This window comes from Panthera tigris, chromosome E2 (assembly GCF_018350195.1).
Source record: "Panthera tigris isolate Pti1 chromosome E2, P.tigris_Pti1_mat1.1, whole genome shotgun sequence".
Lineage (NCBI taxonomy): Eukaryota > Metazoa > Chordata > Mammalia > Carnivora > Felidae > Panthera > Panthera tigris.
Genome location: NC_056674.1, coordinates 57,627,894 through 57,645,492, shown reverse-complemented (window position 1 = coordinate 57,645,492; position 17,599 = coordinate 57,627,894). Strand labels below are relative to the sequence as shown.

Below are 17,599 nucleotides of genomic sequence, written 5' to 3'. Positions count from 1 at the left end.
TCGGGGCCGTGTCCGGCGGGGGCCCGCGCGCCGAGGATCCCGCCCCGGGCAGGGGCCCGCGCTCTCTCTCTCCGTCTCGCTCTCGCTCTCGCTCCCCCCCCCCCGCCCCCCCGACCCGGACAGCGGTTAAGTAAAGGGCGAGCGGGGCGCGCGGGAGGAGCCCGGTGAGGACGCGGCCGGCGCCGAGACTCCGAGGAGCCCCGTGGGGGGGGAGGGGGGCGGGGGGGAGAGTGGCTCTCGGGAGGGGCGGCTCGGGACGCTGCGGCCCCCTCCCCGTTTCAAAGCGGCGGGGGTGGGGGTGGGGGGGCGAAGGAGGGCCGTTGGCGGCCCTGCGCCGCCCCGGGTTGGGGCACCTTTCGGGGTCCAGTGCGCCGAATGTGGAGAGGGAACAGGAGCGGTTCCCTGGCTCCTGGGGCGTGGTGGCGAAGGCGCCGTCATGGGGCCGGAGTCCTTAACCTGCCACACAGCTCTCCCCACCGCTGCCCCGCGGCCACTGCAGCCCCACCGGCAGCACAGAAAGGGTCCTGCGTGTCTGGGCGCTGTGTGTTCCAGAGCAAGTGACTCAACAACTCTGGGCCCTTTCTTCCTCCTCATGACTAGGAGCTCTGGCAGGGGACCGACTGCGTGCCAGGGGCCATGCTAAGCACTTTCTACACATCAGCCCGGTGCCTGCCCCCGGTAACTAACTCTGGGTTGAGTGCTGACATCTGCCCATTTCACAGATGGGGAAAAAAGAGCCACTGGGGGTTTAAGTTACTCTTCCGGAGTGGCGGGAGGGATTCAGCCCCAGGCAGTGGACTCCAAGCCCCACGCCAGGCCAACATGTGGTCCCGTGGCCGGGCCCCTTCTGTCCTCCCCCCCGCCCTGGCTCAGGCTGGGAGGCCCTTGTGCGAATCCGGGCCTCGCTGGGCCTCCTCTTCCCGTCTACGAAATGACATCTCTTCCAGCTTCAAGAGTCTCTGACTTCAGAGCAGTTGACAGTGAGCCGTCCCTGCCTGCCAGCTGGAACCCAGAGTGAGCCTGGGGACAAAGGTGCCAGGTGGGCCCTCTGCCCTCCGGGGCACTGGCACGTAAATAAACCTAGGCTTCCCCCTTGGCATGGGGGAGGGGGGCGCACGCATTATAAATCAGCAGAACAAGGGCGAGGGGCCGCCTCCTGGGAACCCCTGGAGCGTATTCCAGGGGTCACAGTCTAGGAGTTAAGAAAAAAATCATCACCACCCCCAACACCGCCGGAAACCCAGTGCTGCAGCTCCTCACCCAGACCCAGAAAAGAGCTGCGTCGGCAAAAACTGTCCCCAAGGAATGCTGGGGCAGGGCAAGGGTTTCTCCCTGCTTCTGGCATTTTGGTGGCAGGAGGGAACCGATGAGGAAACGCTAAGGGGCAACGTCCACTCCTTGGGCCCCTAGCACAACCCTCGAGCCCCACACAGACCGAGAGGTTACCGGTGAAACCGTGCCCCTTTGGAATTGCAGATCCCCGTGGGGTTACCTGTGAACCCCTTAAGCTCGTGCTTCCTCCCTCCTCAAAATGCCTCCGCGGGTTCTCTTTGTGGACTGCTGCTCACCTTTGCGGCCTTGGCTGCCGCGTCTTCCCCCAAAGGCTTCCCTGCCTTCACCATCCCAAGCAGGTCCCCCGCGCTATTCCCTGTCTCAACTCACTGGCAAAGGAATTTGCTGTTGGTTCTATTTATTTTTCTGTCCAACTCTTCCCTGAGCTGCAGCCTGGGTCCGCCCCCGCCCCGCCCCGGGCCCCGCACCCCCGGGGCAGGAACCAGGTCTGGCTTGCTCGCTGGTCACATATCTGGGGCCTCGCTCAGGGCCCGGGTCCCGCGCACTGGGGTCCCGATCCTGCCCCGTCCCTCTTCTGTCTGTGTGAGCGTCAGACGAACCTCTTAGCGCCCCAGGCCTCAGTTTCCTGCTCTGCACAGTGCGGTGGTGACCCTTACCAGATTTGTGTGTGTGTGCCCATGAACTGAGGCAGGGTGATGCCCTGGGCACAGAGGCCTGGCACGTTCGGAGTGAGAATGTGTGCGTGTGGCCCCTTTGAGGCTCCGTGTGAGGGAGGAGGGCCACGGGGGTCAACAGGACAAAATGAGGGAGGTGGGAGTTTTCTTGGCTAAGCTGGTCTTTAAGCGGAACTTCCCGAGCATGTGCCTTCTGTGTGTGTGTGTGTGTGTGTGTGTGTGTGTGTGTGTGTGTGTGAAGGGGACCCGGGGTGGGAGGAGGGAGGCATCCAGCTGGATGTTTTTGTTTCCCTCAATGACCAGTGACTCAGGAAAGTCCCCTGGCACGCATCTCAGCAACCAGGAAGCAGGTGACCACAGATCAGAGGGAAAAGGCAGGTGATGATGGTTGGCCATCTGTGGGTGGGTGACCGAGGAGTGGAGCCGTTGGCACGGTGTGACAGTTACTCGTTGTATGGCCTTGGTCTGCGACTTCGCCTCTCTGAGCCTCAGTTTCCCCATCTGCAAAACAGGGATAACAAAATGGCTTGTCCCGGAGGGCTGCGAGGGGGGTGAACTGGGACAATCCAGGTGAAACACGCTCTCCACGGCCCCGGAAATAACTGTGTTTGGACACATTGGTGGAATGTTAGTCTCACCGGGACCTGTGCCTTACAGACGTAAACTCACCAAATTTGTGCGACAGGCCTGTGAGGTAGGTTGTCCCGTACCCCCAGTTTACGGGCGAGGAGACAGAGACGCAGGGAAGACAAGTCGAGGCCCGAGGTCGCACAGCCTGGTGCAGCTGAGCTAGAGCCCAGGCACCTTGTAGCTCCCTGGCTGTTAGCTAAGAAGACGAGCTCTGTCCTGAGTCCAAAGATGCTGGTGGGTCGGGGCAGGGATGGCCTCCGGTGCCTCACGTGTGCTCCCCGTTTCACACCCAGGGCAACTGAGGCCCTGATGGGTCCCCGTCTGGACGCAAACAGGCGGGACACGTGCCAGAAGATGAGACGCGTTGAGGCCCCCTTGGATTAACCTCACTTGGGAGCCACAGCCTCCCGGCCCCAGCAGAGCCACGTCTCTGCTCCCCGCTCTGAGCACATGGCCTCCCTGCAGCTGGAAAGAGGGTCCCCATCTCCCCCCGGGCCCCGTGAACCACTGCCCGCACTCCCCATCTTCCTTCCTAGGGCGTGGGGGGCGGGGGGCTTCCAAGCAGCGACAGGTGCTCAAGGGCAGAGCCGGTCCTGCGGACGGATAGACGGCGAGAAAGCGCCCCACCTTGGTTCTGAAGGAGACCAGAAGGCAGGCAGCTTGGAACATCTGGGCGCATCTCAGATTCGCAGCTTCCTGTGGGGTTGTCTTGGCCCAGAAACCACAGGAATCTGCCCTCACCCTGCCGGCGAGGCGACTTTCCAGGCTCTGCGCACTTATCGCACGTTATTGTGTGCATCTGCCTCCGGGCCTGCTGTTCCCACTGGGGCAGAACCCGAGTGGCTTCCCCTGTGCTGTCGCACGGTGTCACAAGGCCAGGGACGTGGCTGGGGCTCCATCGGCGCTTGACCTTCGGATGCCAAAACCTCACCAGGCCTTCCAAGTTCCAGAATTGCCCGGCCGCTCCTGCCGGCTGCCAGTGTCCCGCTCCCCCCGCGGGGGCCGGCAATGGAGGCCGAGTCCCTTCCAGGCGCCCAGCCTCCCCCCTTCTCCCCGGGGCCTTTGCCCTTTGGGTCCTCCCTCGAAACTGCATGTGTGTGTTTCAAGCACCCCTCCCAGGGCCGTTTCCTTCTGCAGGCTGGCCTGTCTTGGCTATTTCGGAGGCTGTGTTTGGCCTCTGGCTCACTGGGGACCAGGAAAACAAAATTTATCATCTGACTGCCCTGGTTTTTTTGTTTTTTTTTTTTTTCCTTCTTTCTCCTCCCCCCACCCCCCCAAGAATGAAGCAAGCACTTTTCTGCCATTCTCAGAAAGAGCTTTAAACATGGCAGGCCACCGGCAGAAGTCTGTCCTCCTCAGACGGAAGGAATGCAACCATTAACAATAAAAAAAATCCCCGGGATTTATGGGGGCCTCGGGCTTATGAGCCGTTTCACACCCGTTAGCTCACATGACATAGCAGTGGGGGGGGGGGCGGGGGGAGGAAGAGCAGGAATCGTCCTCTCCCTTTGAGACACAGGGACACTGAGGCCCAGAGGCACAGGCCCTCATAGTGAGATTTCCTTGCACTTTCGACGCGGGCCAGTTTGTTCCGTGTAAACATTAAAAACGCACAGCATGTTGGGTGACCCTGTCTTAGCGCCCCTTTTTTTCTAATACAAGAGCTTTGGGGAGTGGAGGGGGCAGGGCGACCTTCCCGTCGCGGGGGCCCGAGAACCCCGTGCAGATCGCTTCGTTAAAAACCAAAGTAAACACTGCCCGCATTCTCCAGTGAGGCGCCCGTGCGTGGGGGTGCACGTCCCAAGAGCAGAATCGGGTGCCCTTTAAAGCCTCGCGTGGTTCCCGTCCACCAGGAAAAAGAATCCGGAAGCAAACAGCCCAGTCTCCCCTTGGGTGACACCATCCCCCCCAACCCCCTCCGTCTCGAAACCCAAGGCCGTTGCCAGGAACTCCCGGGGCCTCGTAAAACCCCTTTGATGAACGATCGCCAGGCCGGCCCCGCGGCTGGGGATGCGGGGACAAACACTCCACATAAATCTCGAGTGAACTCAGATGCTCCCGGGCTGCTGGGTTCTCTGCAGCAGACCCCTGGTCTGCTGCACAGAATCCGCAGCAATCATTTATGTGGTTAGCTGCCAGCCTTCCAGGTCAGGGAGGTTTCCCCGAGAAGGTAGGGCACGGGGAGGGGGCCGGGGGGGAGGGCTGGGAACAGAAGGGCTGGGAACAGACGAGCCGCCTCAGGGGTGCGTGGCTTGCGGGAGGCGCTCACGCCAACCGGCCCGTGTCCCCCAGGGTGCCACGCCGGCCGCTGAGGTGTGCTGCATTCCAGGCTGACTCCACGAGCCGGTGCAGCCTCCGTGACAGGCTAGAAAACAGGCACTCTTGTCACCCGATTGTACTGATGCGGACGCTGAGGCTTAGCACGTCCCCAAGGTCACAGGGCTGGGAAGTGGCCTCGGAGTCTTGCTCTCATCCGCGCTGCCGTGTGCCCAGCTCCTGGCCGGCCATCCCCAATCCTCTGCAATAAAGGCACCCTTGTCCCTCGCCGGGTGCCGCCAGAGAGGCTAACGGCCAGCGCTTCCTGGACGCCTTCGAGTCCTGTCTATGGCTCCGCCGGGGGCCCCACCCAGCCCGGCTCCCTCACCCTCAGGCCCGGAACACTCGGGGGGCTGCGGCAGGTCCTGGGCGCTGGCTAACGGGGGGCGGGGGCTGGCGGCCAGCAGCGACAGATTCTTTCCAGCTGCTCTGAGTCACCGAAGGCCGGCCCGCCAGCCCGCCTACCCTGGTCTTTCACTTCTGTGGTCGGCTGGTGCCGGGCGCACGATGGGGACGAGAAGCGAGGCCGACGCATGCGTCTAGTCCTAACCCGGGGGGCTTGTTTCTAAACACCTCTCGCTGCCGCGCGGCCCTGAAAAGCGTGCATCACCGTGTGGGGACGGCTTGCGGGAGGTTCACAAACCGAGCACATCTGTGTTACCAGCACCCAGAAAGAAGGCAGGTCCAGCCTCCCAGGAGCCCCCCCACCCGCTTGTGTCCCTTCCGGGCCCCGCCCCCCCACCAAGGGTAAGGACCCACGGCCAGAGCCCCGGGCGTCCTGGCTTCCAACACCACACCGGTTTGTCACTTTTTTAGCAGCTTTATTGCGACGTGACTCTCACGCCACACAATCCCCCAGCTCAGTGGCTTTCAGCACGTTGACGTGTGTACCACCACGGCCACCTTCAGAACGTTTTCACCACCCCCCAGAGAAACTCCGGACCCTTTATCCATCACCTCCCGCCCACCTCAGCCCCCTGGCAACCCCTATTCGGCTGTGTCTCTGTGGGTTTGCCTGCCCGGAACGTTTCGAGTTAAGCGGAATTGTCTACTCTGTGGTCCTTTGTGCCCGACTTCTCTCACTTAGCGTAAGGTTTTCAGGGTTCACCCATGTGGAGGCATGTGTTGGTACAGACTGTCTTTGTACCTTATATAAATAGAAGTATGTCATATGTCTTCTTTGAGTCTGGCTTTGGGCTCTGTATTATGTCTGTGAAACCCTTGTCTGCTTTCTCCTGGAGGCGTACGGGATTCTTCTCTTTCTTTCTTTTCTTTTGTTTGCTATATAGTATTCCGTCGGGGACGATGCCGTAACTGATCCGTTCTGCTCTCTTTCTAAGTTTATTTGTTTTGAGAGAAAAAGGGGTGGGGGACGGGCAGAGAGAGAGAGAGAGACACAGAGAGAGAGAGAGAGAGAGAATCCCGAACGGGCCCCGTGCTGTCAGCACAGAGTGGGACGCGGGGCTCGATCCCACAGACCGTGAGATCGCGGCCTGAGCCAACATCAAGAGTCAGACGCTCAACCGACCGAGCACCCCGGCCGCCCGTCACCCGTTACCGCTCTAGACAGAGCTTTCGGCTAGGTGCTGTCTCAGGCTGACACGAACAGAGCTTCTCTGAACGTTCTGGCCCACGCCTTTGGTCGAACACTCATACCGTGTCTCTGGGCGCACGAGTGCGGGCCCCAGGGCGTTTGTGCGTACCGAGATGTCAGAAACCGCGTTCGGGGTGGCTTACGGCACACCCGGGGCTCCCTGGCTCCCCCCCCCCGCCCCCGCTCTCAGCCGCCCACTCGCCAGCCCGACCCCGTGTGCCGTCTCCCCGCCCAGCAGCCCCCACGAAGCCCACACGGGCCGCAAAGGACAAGGGCCCGGGGGTCGGTGTTTTCCTTGGGCTGTGTTAGCACGTGTGGTTTCTCGGACCCGGCTCTGAAACTGTATTCCTTTCAGAGGCCAGAAATACTCCGGCGTGGCTTGCTCTAAAAGGGGAAACACATTTTAAAATTCCAATCTGCCCAGGTCTTAGAATGATTTAGAACATTCCAGCTGTCGAGAGGACGGCGCTCACCAGGAACAGTGACTTACAGTCCCCGGTTCCCACTGGGAGTCCTGACTCCACTCACCCCCGGGATGCAAAGCATATTTCGGGCGGTGGGGCGGGCTGGGCTAGGGTTATTCCCACTTCGTACATGAGGAGAGTGAGGCCCAGAGGCGCGGAGCCACTTGCCCGAGATCACACAGCTTCTAAGGGACAGAGCTGGAACCAGAGCTGGGGAATGACGGCGCCCGCTTCCCCAAACTGCCGTGGGGCGACCGGAGCCCCTCTGAATACAGACGCACCGCCCCCGCGGAAGGTACGGGAGGGACCGTCTGTTTCTCCCCGGCTGCTCCCCGAATGGCTCCTGCCTTGAAGAAGTATGTATTTTCGGAAAGCTGAGGCTTGGGACCTTCTCCAGCCCACCCCCTCTATTTAACAGGTGGAGGGGCCGAGGCCCGGGGACCTGGCTCTTTCCAGGCCGCACGCACGCGGCGTCGGGGGGGACCTCTCAGCTGAAAGCTCTTCCAAGCCCTCGGGAAAGGCGGGTTTATGGTTTCGAGGCCAAGGTGCCCTTGTCCAGGAGCTCTAGTGTTCCTTCCTGACCCCAGGCCTTGCTCGGGACCCCGGGGCTCGGCTCCCGTGAGGACCGGCCCTGGCCTCACGAGAGAACCAGAGCAAGTCTGATGCTCTGGGCGGTCTCCCGAGGCTCCGGGCTCGCCCCCCGAAGGGGCGCAGGTGGGGGGCAGGCAGGAGGCCGGGATCAGGCCCCCGGGGTCCCGCGGCAACTCGGGCTGGGCACCCTGACGCGCCTTCCAGAAAGACTATCTCTCTGTGGGGCCACCCGCGACCCTGCACGGCCATTAATATTTATCGGGCCTGAAAGCCGAGCCACTGGAGAGGGGAAAACGGCCACGAACAGGTGGCGTGGTGGCTGGCACCCCAGCCCGGGCTGTGGGCAGCTGGGGGGGCTTAGCAGAGGGGAAGGGGGCGGGTGAGGCGGGCTGAGCGGGAGGCCACTTCCGGGGGCACAGATCTAAGAGCAAGGCAAACACATGGTCAAGGAAGAGAACATCGCATTATAGGAAGCGGCCGGGTGCGTGCGGCCAGAGGGTGGGGAGGAGTCGGGGGGGGCCCTGGCTCGGGGTGGAAGCCGAGGTTGGGGGAGGGGCAGCAGAGGCCTCCCCCCGGCTCCCCCTCTGTGGGCGCCTCACATCTGCTCTCCTCTCCGCTGGAGCCCGCGTGATCTTTTCAAAAGTGCAAATCCGGCCGCGGCCTCCCTCCTACGTAAAACCTCCTTCTCAGGTTTCATGGCTCTCAGGTGGTCAGACCCCCTCTTTGCCGGAGCCTGAGCAGGTCCCCCGGAGACCCGAGGACTCCGCGTGGCCACTTCCGCCCTCCCGGTGCTTTGGCCTTTCTAGGAGGCACGACGCGCTTGGCCTCACAGGGCCTTTGCACGTGCTGTCGCGGTTGTCGGGAACGGGAACTTGCTTCCCTCCCCTCTGTGCCTGTTTAATTCCTGCCTGTGCCAGACATAAGCCGTTCCTCACCCTTCTCCTGCTCTGCGGGCAGGCCCTGCAAACTCCATACCCCAGCTTCCCCCGCCGTGTGACTACCCGCTAGGTTCAGCCAATGGAGGCCCTGGAGGGAGACCCAGCGACGGACAGAGAGAGAGGCCGGGTATTTCTTCCTTTCTCTTCTTCTCTCCTCTCTCCCCTCTCCACGTCTCTCCCTCTCTGCTTCGGGCAGTGTCTCCAGAAAGGGCATATTTCTGCTGTGGCTCCAGTAACACTCCTCTCTGTCCCTCCAGCCTGGGCGGGGCGGGGGGAGGTGACAGCAGCTCTCTGTGGTTCCTAATCTCCTGCTCCTCTTACAACCGGCTTATCACTTTTGTAACCAGGTCCCTTCATTTAATTCCCTCTCCTGAGCCACCTGGGGCGGGTGTCCTTTTCCTGATGGTGCCCGGCTCATCTTGGGGTTCCTGAGGGAGGGTCTAGACCTCACGGGAGCCCTCTCTGGTCCTCAGGCCTGGCTCGGGAACCGCTGGGATATGCTAGGTGATTTCTTTTCCTTCTGGGCACTTCGTGCCGTTCGCAGTTGTGAATTCATGGGTGTGGTTATTCGATTCACATCTGTCTCCCCCCACCCCCCCCCAAATTTGTAAGCTCCGTGAGAGTAAGGGCCAGACATTTGTTGTTGTTCAACACTGTATCTCTAGCACCAGAACCTAGCATAATGCCCAGCACTGACGGGGCACTCAGTAAGCATTTGCTGAAGAATGCACAGATGGATGGATGGATGGATGGATGGATGGGGAGAGATGTGAGGAATTCATCCAATCAGAATCACTTATTCTAGGTGAATCTTTTTTTCCCCCCTTTCTCATAAGGTCACTAGATAGACCGCTTGGAGAAACTCATCATTCATTCATTCGTTCAACTATGGTTTATTGAGCACCTACTGGGTACCAGGATGAATGAATGGATGCGTGCATGGGTGGATGGATGGTTGGATGGATGGATAGATGGATAGATGGATGGATGCATGGATGGATGGATGGATGGATGGATGGAAGGAAAGAAGAGGGATAATGGATGGGTAGGTGGTTGGCTGATGGATGGATGGATGGAAAGAGGAAGGATGGATGGATGGACAGATGGAAGGAAAGAAGAGGGATAATGGATGGTTGGCTAGCTGGTCGGCTGATGGATGGATGGATGGATGGAAAGAGGAAGGATGGATGGATGGATGGATGGACAGATGGAAGGAAAGAAGAGGGATTATGGCTGGTTGGTCGGCTGGTTGGCTGATGGATGGATGGATGGAAAGAGGAAGGATGGATGGATGGATGGATGGACAGATGGAAGGAAAGAAGAGGGATTATGGCTGGTTGGCCGGCTGGTTGGCTGGCTGGCTGGCTGATGGGTGGATAGATGGATAGATGGATAGGTGGATGGATGGAAAGAAGATGGATGGATGGAAGGAAAAATAGGGGATGATGGATGGGTGAGTAGCTGACTGGATGGATGGATGGATGGATGGACAGAGGGAAGGAAAGAGGAGGGATGACGGATAGATGAGTTGCTGGTGGGAGGAAGGAAGAACTTACTCCTCGAAAAAAAAGGAAAGCAGCAAGGGAAGACGGACAGGCTGCATTAAGATAAAAGATACAACTATTCTTTTGAGGAGAAGCACAGGGAGGGGGGTGGCTGTGCTCACATGGGACCTTTGTCCTGTGTCCCTGAAATATGCAAGAAGGCCAGGCTCCGAGAAGGGAGTGGGCAGGAGAGGTAGCTTCTGAGCTGAGCTCTGTGACCCAAAATTAATGGCTTGGGTCTGAAGAGCCCATTCCCAGCCATGACTTTGAGGCCAACAGGGTGTGGCCGGTAGTCCTCGGGCTGCTCCAGAGACTTGGGGCTCCTGAACCGGCGGTGTCTACATGCATCTGGCAGCAGGATGCAGAGGCAAAAACTGAGACAAAACAGAGACCTTGGAGCCCCCGGGCCCCCATTATCATGGACAGCATTTCCCTTGACCCCAGTCTCCGGGGCGCAGGGCAGAAAGTCTCCAGCTTGAAGAGCCCCAGGATCGCCACGAGTCTGCTTGGCAAGCTGATGCCTGGAGTATCCAGGGACCCCCGAGGCAGGGGGCACGGACCACAGTTCGAAAAACACAGATATCAGGGGCATCTGGGCGGCTCAGTCAGTTAAGCATCCAACTCTTGATTTGTGGCTCAGGTCATGGTCTTGAGGTTCACGCGTTCGAGCCCCGTGCCGAGCTCTCCGCTGACGGCATAAAGGCTGCTTGGGATTCTCTCTCTCTCTCTCTCGCTCTCTCTCTCACTGACCCTCCTCCACTCACTCTTTCTCAAAAATAAACTTTTAAAAGAAAAACAGGTTTACACGTTTTGTTTTTTTTTTAAAAAGAAAGAAAAACACTGATATCACTGGGTCTCAGATCGTATCAGGAAAGAGCGGGGAGGGAGGCAGGGGGGCAGTACGTGCTTGAACTTGGTAGCCAAGGATCGGGGTTCAACTCTGACCCCCTGAGCCTCCGTGTTTCCACCTGTGAACAGGGCACAGTGCCCTCTCTCGGTGTTGACGTGACTACTACATACAAAACACCAGCAGAGAGGGTTCCACACCCAGCAAATGTCCAGCTCCCAACACATCCACCCAGTTAAAACCCAAGAGCACACCTCCGTGACACCAGACGAGTTCCGGAATTCACAATTCCGCGGCTAACCCCGCACAGTGTTACTGCACGCCTCAGTGGGGTCCGACACGACACCTTGAACCAAACTCACGGATATTTCTACAGCAAAACATGTGAATCTTCGCGCTGAGGCAGGGAAACAGAGGCTATAAACGGCCTCACGTCAGTTCGGGGCAGATCTCTGTGACCGATCGGGTTCCGCGCAAACTTCGTCTCTCGAGCTTTTGCGATTTGGGCATTTCCGATGAGGGGCTGGGTCCCGGGTCAAGACACAGGCGTCCCAAATGATTGCCACGGTAGCCTCGCTGTTGACGGAGAGGATTACACCGATACTGTGCGAGCAAAAGCTTGGAAAACACGATCTGCGTGTCCACGGAAAGAAGACAGGACACCGAGAGTCGATGTACCTGCCAGGGGGGTAGCTTCCTTCTACAGGTGGTGGTTTCCTTCTTTTTGTTTACAGGTGTTTTGTATTTTCATTCTACCATGAACCACGCATATATATTGGTTTGTGATTTTTTTTTTTAAATAATAGGAGCTTCAAATCTTTAAAAAAATTTTGATGTTTATTTTTGAGAGAGACAGAGGGTGAGCCGGGGAGGGGCAGAGAGAGAGGGAGACACAGAGTCCGAAGCGGGCTCCGGGCTCCGAGCTGTCAGCACAGAGCCCGACGCGGGGCTCGAACCCACAAACCGTGAGATCATGACCCGAGCTGAAGTCGGACGCTTAACTGACGGAGGCCCCCAGGCGCCCTGGGAGCCTCAAATCTTTAAATGCCAACAGACTTGGTGACATTTCACTCTGGGGGGGCAGTGGTGGGTCAGGGGTGTGGGGAGACTCAGGAGCAGATGGGCACACGGGCCCGCTCGGGTCTTCTCTGGGGGTGACCCAAGCCCCCTTGGCTTTGTTCGCCTGAGTTTCGCTTTCCCTCCAGCCTCTGAGGAGATGCTGGCTTCCCCACCAGCGCAGGCCTGCAGGCTGCAGGGGTGCACGGAGCCCAGGGAGGAGGAGAGACAGGCCGAGAGGCAGGCGGGAGGGTGGAGGGGGGGGCAGGCGGCAGAGGGGCCACTGGGTGGGAGCTGCTGTGCCACAGCCACCCCTCCGACAGGTGGCCTGCCATCTGTTCCGACTCCCCACCCAAGCCACGTGTCCAGCCCTCTTGAGTTTAACTTTGGCTGCGCACGCGGCCTGAGTTCATGCAGCCAGAAAAAGAACTCGCTGAGCGCGGGCCGGGCAGAGGACGGATCGCGGGTCGCTTGTCCCCTAGGAGCGAGGCTAAAAATGACCAGGGACCTTGGAAAGTCCCCGTGCTCAGGCCCTGACCTGCAGTTCTCCGCACTGCGTTCCCGGAGTTTAGCCTAAAAGCCTTTCAGAGCTGGGCTCACCCGTCCTTTACCTGACAGACACCGAAAGGCAGGCCCAGAGAGGCAAAGGGGATCACACAGCTTAACATCGGTCGATTCGCTCATTGATTCCCCGTTTATCAACTGGGCTCCCTGCCGGCTGCAGAAATAAGGCCTCGGGGAGCCGATAAATCCAGCGGGGAGACGCCATATAGACAGCAAAATTTAACAGAGTTCCCTAGCCCTGCCCCTGAACACCCGAGAGAGTGAAACTCTCTGAGCCTCAACGTCCCCACTTCTCAGAGCGGTGGTATGAAAGGTCACCGCCCTGGGGGCTACGGGCTGGTCCTTTCATTCAGCTTCCGCATCACAGACTTTTATTTTATTCTTGGGACAACCTTGTGCGGGGTCACGATCATCGGCCCTTTGCAGATGGGGGAAGGGACACGCCAAGGGTTTTGCCAGCAGGCGCGGGGCAAGCCCAGACACAGACCCGAGTCCCTTGGATCCCCAGCTGCCCCACCTCGACCCTCTGAGGGGCCCCTCCTCCTTCCTCTCTGAATCTGCCTCCACCCTGGAAGGGAACATGTTGGAACCTGTCACCAGGGCAGGGCCCAGCTGTCACCCTCCCAGCTGCTGGGACCCTGGTGTGTGGCCGCCAGGGCCAGGCCGCCGGGGGACGCTGGGGGGGGTGGGGGGGGGCGGGGAACGCGTGCAGCTTCTGACCCACCCGAGGCAGGGAGGGAGGCCGGGCAGGAGCCACAGTTACAGCGTTCTACCCTGAGCTGCTCTCTGCCCCCTCGCAGGCCCCTTCCTCCAGGCAGCCGGCCCGGCCTGACCCCTTGCTTCCCGCCAGGCCACGTACCTCCCCCACACTGGACCAAGGGACGCGCGGAGAGCCCTTGGTGGGGGCTTCCGGGTGGGAACTGCCTGCCTGGAAGGAACCCCAGGAGCCTGACACAGAGCCCGGGATGCACGGCGGCTCGTCAGTGCGTGCTGATTCTCACAAGTCTCCGTTGCAAGAGTGCTTCGTGAGGAGGCACTGAGAGCCCTGAGCTCGTGCCTGCCCTCCGGCCCTCCCATCAAAGGGCAGGTGCTCCTGGCACAGCACTGCCCTTGCCAGGCAGGATGGTCGGTGGGGAATGATTGGCTGACGTTTACTGCGGACATCTGTGCGGCCACGGGCTGTGGTCTCAGCCTCCCTGGGAGACGACGACCTTGAACCTGGAGACACACAGTAACTGACACAGGCCGAGAATTCAGGTCGGTCACCTCCGAAGCTACGTCTGGCCCGCTGGGCTCTGTCTTTTTGAGTAGATAGCTATTCTGGGCGGGCTGGTGGCTCTGGAGTCCGGTTCGGCCAGCCCTGCCCGGGTTGGGGGGGGAGCCTCTGACCTCTGGGGTCCTGCCAGTGGCCTCAATCCTCAAAGCTGCTGGGGGCTCCCCAGCAGCTCATCCAGACAGGGGCCAAGAAGGGGAGTATGGTGGGCACTCGACTGGGAAGGTCCCATGAGGGGACAAGGGAGGCCGGAGGCTGCACCAAGGGGTGGGGCCCGGGCCTGGACACCCCCTCCCAAAGGGCCCCAGGACACGCAGAGTGGGAGCCCTTGAAACGGACGCAGGGCCTTCCCTCCAGTGCTCAGGGCCCTGGAAACACAGGGAGAGGGAAAGGCAGCCAGCTGCAGGGGGGCGGGGAGCGGGAGGGCCCGTCCCGGGAAAGGCCTGCCTGCCAGGCCCTGGCCTCCCTGGGCCGAATGCCTCTTCCCACCGGCCCACAGGCGCCAGAGCCGGCCTGGGAAGGAGCCGCGCCAGGTCAGGGCAGGCCCGTCCCCTCCTTCGGGTCCCCGCCCTGAGAAGGGCTTTCTTCCCACCAGAGCCAGAAGCAGACAGAGACACCAGAGAGAGGCAGAGACAGAGAGCTACAGAGAGAGACAGAGCTACAGAGAGACAGAAACAGACACCAGAGAGAGACAGTCAGGGAAAGGCAGACACTCATCAAAGACCGAGGCAGAGAGAGAGAGAGAGAACAGAAACAAAGAGACAGTAGGAGGTACAGAAACAAAACGAGACAGATACAGAGACAGAGATGGATAGAAACAGAGAGAGACAGAGACATCCAAAGACAGACGTGGGTGCACAGACAGACAAAACGACCTCACCTACATGGTGAAACACAGAGACAGAGATACAGACACAGGGAGAGACAGAAACAGATACACACACACACACACACACACACACACACACACACACACACACGGCGACCCAGCACCTCCCCGACAGAGACCTGTCCACGGCCCTTGCCAGCCTGTCACCCGCATCACCTCGAATCGGCCCCTTGTTGGGGGAGCAGCTGGTGTAGATCCTGGGGCCATCCCGGGGGCGGTGACCCGAGACTGCGGGTGCCCCGGCCGCCCAGACCGTCCCCGACATCAGCGTTGTACGTTCTGACCCACACTTGCTCGGGCCAATTCCTTGCACGTCAGAACCCCGGCTCTGCCTTCGCCCGCTGACAGACCCGGGTCAACGGACAGCACCTCTCGGAGCCTCAGTTTCCTCCTTTCCAGGTGGAGAGGGGGTGGCCGTGGACCCACCAGGGGGAAGTGATGCGCCTCAGCAGGTGCCACCGGGCTGACCGCCCCGCCGTGCGGACATGTCTACACCACCAGCATGAAGAATGCCGGGGGTCAGGCCCTCAGGGTCCAGACGGAGGCCTGGCCACCGGTCCCAGGGAGGGTGCGGCCTTCGGCCCGGGTTCTACACGGAGCCTCCGGAACTGGGCTCTACGCTCCATCCAGGGTATATCAGGAGGGTCACAAGCCTCGGGCAGCAGGACCTCCTACGTGCCGGCCCCGCGGGCTCAGCCTGGGGCAGACTCAGACTCCGGGCAGAATAGAGGGGCTCAGCCTGCCCCGTCCGGAGAACGGGGACCAGAGTGGGGCCAGGAAGGACTGTGGGTGTGGGGGCAGGGACACACAGCTGCTTTTCTTGAGCCGATTCTACGGAGGCGCGGTGTATTCGCTAAGACGGGTCCGTTTCAAGTAAGTTCAGGGGCGCCTGGGGGGCCCAGTCAGTCAAGCGCTGACACTTGATTTCCGCTCGGGTCACGACCTCACGCTTTGTGAATTCCAGCCCCACACCCGGCTCCGAGCTGACAGTATGGAGCCTGCTCGGGATTCTCTGTCTCTCTCTCTGTCTCAAAATAAATAAACTTAAAAAAATAAGTCAAGGCTGACACCCGTATACACCTGTGTGGCCGCCACCCCCATCCAAACGACACTTCCGTCACCCCCGAAATCTTGCCTGGTGCCCCTCCCCGGCCCCTGAAAAGCACTGATCTGCTCTCTGTCACTGCACGTCTGGCTTTTCGAGAACTTCGTACAAACGGAGCCACCCGCACTCTCGGGTCTGGGTTCCTTCACTCCGCGTCGGGTTTCTGAGATCGTTCCGAGGCCCCGGGGGACTCTGTCACCCCTCCCTCTCTGTGGAGGGCCAGGACCCTGCCCCACGAGGAGCACGGCGCGCTCGCCCTGTCCCTGCACATCTGACCTGTTTCCGGTGTGGCTTACCAGCTCTTGGTGTCCACATGCGCTCTCGTTTCTCTCGGGTGAAGGTCTCGGGGGGGAATTTCTGGGTCACGGGCAGGTGTGGACCTTAGGCCAATAGCGGGTTTGGATGCAGTTTCCAATTGTCTTTAAAATGGGGGTGAAAAAAAAATTAAAAAAAAAAAAGGGGGGCACCTGGGTGGCTCAGTCGGTTAAGCCTCCGACTTCAGCTCAGGTCACGATCTCGCGGTCTGTGAGTTTGAGCCCCGCGTCGGGCTCTGTGCTGACAGCTCAGAGCCTGGAGCCTGTTTCAGATTCTGTGTCTCCCTCTCTGTCTGACCCTCCCCGTTCATGCTCTGTCTCTGTCTGTCTCAAAAATAAATAAACGTTAAAAAAAAAATTAAAAAAAAAATAAAATGGGGGTGAAAAAGTGGAAACAACTCAGACGTCCCCAAGCAGGCGGATGGATAAACAAAACGGAGTCTATCCACACGGCGGAGCATTATTCGGCGGTAAAAAGGTGCGAAGTCCTAACACCCACTACGGCGTGGCTGGACGGCGCAAACACCCCGCTGAGCGACGGAAGCCAGACACACAGGGAGCGCCGTGGGGGAGTCCATCGGCGTGAACTGTCCAGAACTGGCGAATCCTTAGAGCCAGAAAGCAGACCGCGGTGGCCGGGAGTTGGGGAGGGGGCGGGGGTGAGTGCTGCTGGGCACAGGGTCTCCTTTCCGGGTGATGGAATGTTCTGGAATTAGGTACAGAGGTGGTTGCCCAAGCCAGAGAATGCCCCACAGGCCACAGAATCGCGCATATTAAAACGGTGAAGGGGCCCCTGGGTGGCCCCGTCCGTTAAGCTTCCGACTTTGGCTCAGGTCACGTTCTCACGGTTCGTGGGTTCGAGCCCCGCGTCGGGCTCTGTGCTGACAACTCAGAATCTACAGCCCACTTGGGATTTTGTGTGTGTGTGTGTGTGTGTGTGTGTCTCTCTCTCTGCCCCTCCCCAGCTGGCACACTCTCTCTCTCAAAAATAAATAAACATTAAAAAAAATAAAATACAATAAAATGGTTACAATAGTGAATTTTAGATGATGTGAATTTTGCCCCAACTTTCAAAAGGGGAGAAAATCTGGCAGGAATAACGCCTTCTTCACAGAAGAAGGTGGGGAGGGTGAACAAGATGGCCCACAGAAGCACTGAGCGCAGGGCTGGGCACCCAGTGCCCAGGATAAAGGACTGAGATGTTCGGGGCTCTTGTCTGCTTATTCCCAGGCATGGCTCTCTCCCCCGGGCCTGGAACATAGTAAGTACTCAACCAACCGCCTGGCACGTAGTAGGTGCTCAACCAACATTCGTTAATCCACGAGTAGCTAGCTTTCTGACCACATCTCCCCAGGCCCTCAGGCCAATCCCTGCCAGGAAAAAATGGTAATGAGCGTGTTTATAATGCTACTCTGACCTTCACGTTCATTATCTTCAAGAAATCTTCAAAACAATCCCATCCGATGGGAATCTTTTAACATTTATTATTATTAATCTCCCCGTGTTT

At 59.5% G+C, this 17,599-nt stretch overlaps 1 long non-coding RNA gene across 1 annotated transcript in view; it reads right to left on the bottom strand.

Moving 5' to 3' along the window:
* Window positions 1-2,387: 2,387 nt before the first annotated feature.
* LOC122234117 overlaps window positions 2,388-17,599 on the bottom strand; it is a 60,257-nt gene continuing 45,045 nt past the window's right edge. Inside the window, exon 4 of the long non-coding RNA XR_006211863.1 lies at window positions 2,388-2,468. This is a non-coding gene — a long non-coding RNA (uncharacterized LOC122234117). The remainder of the gene's footprint in view (window positions 2,469-17,599) is intronic.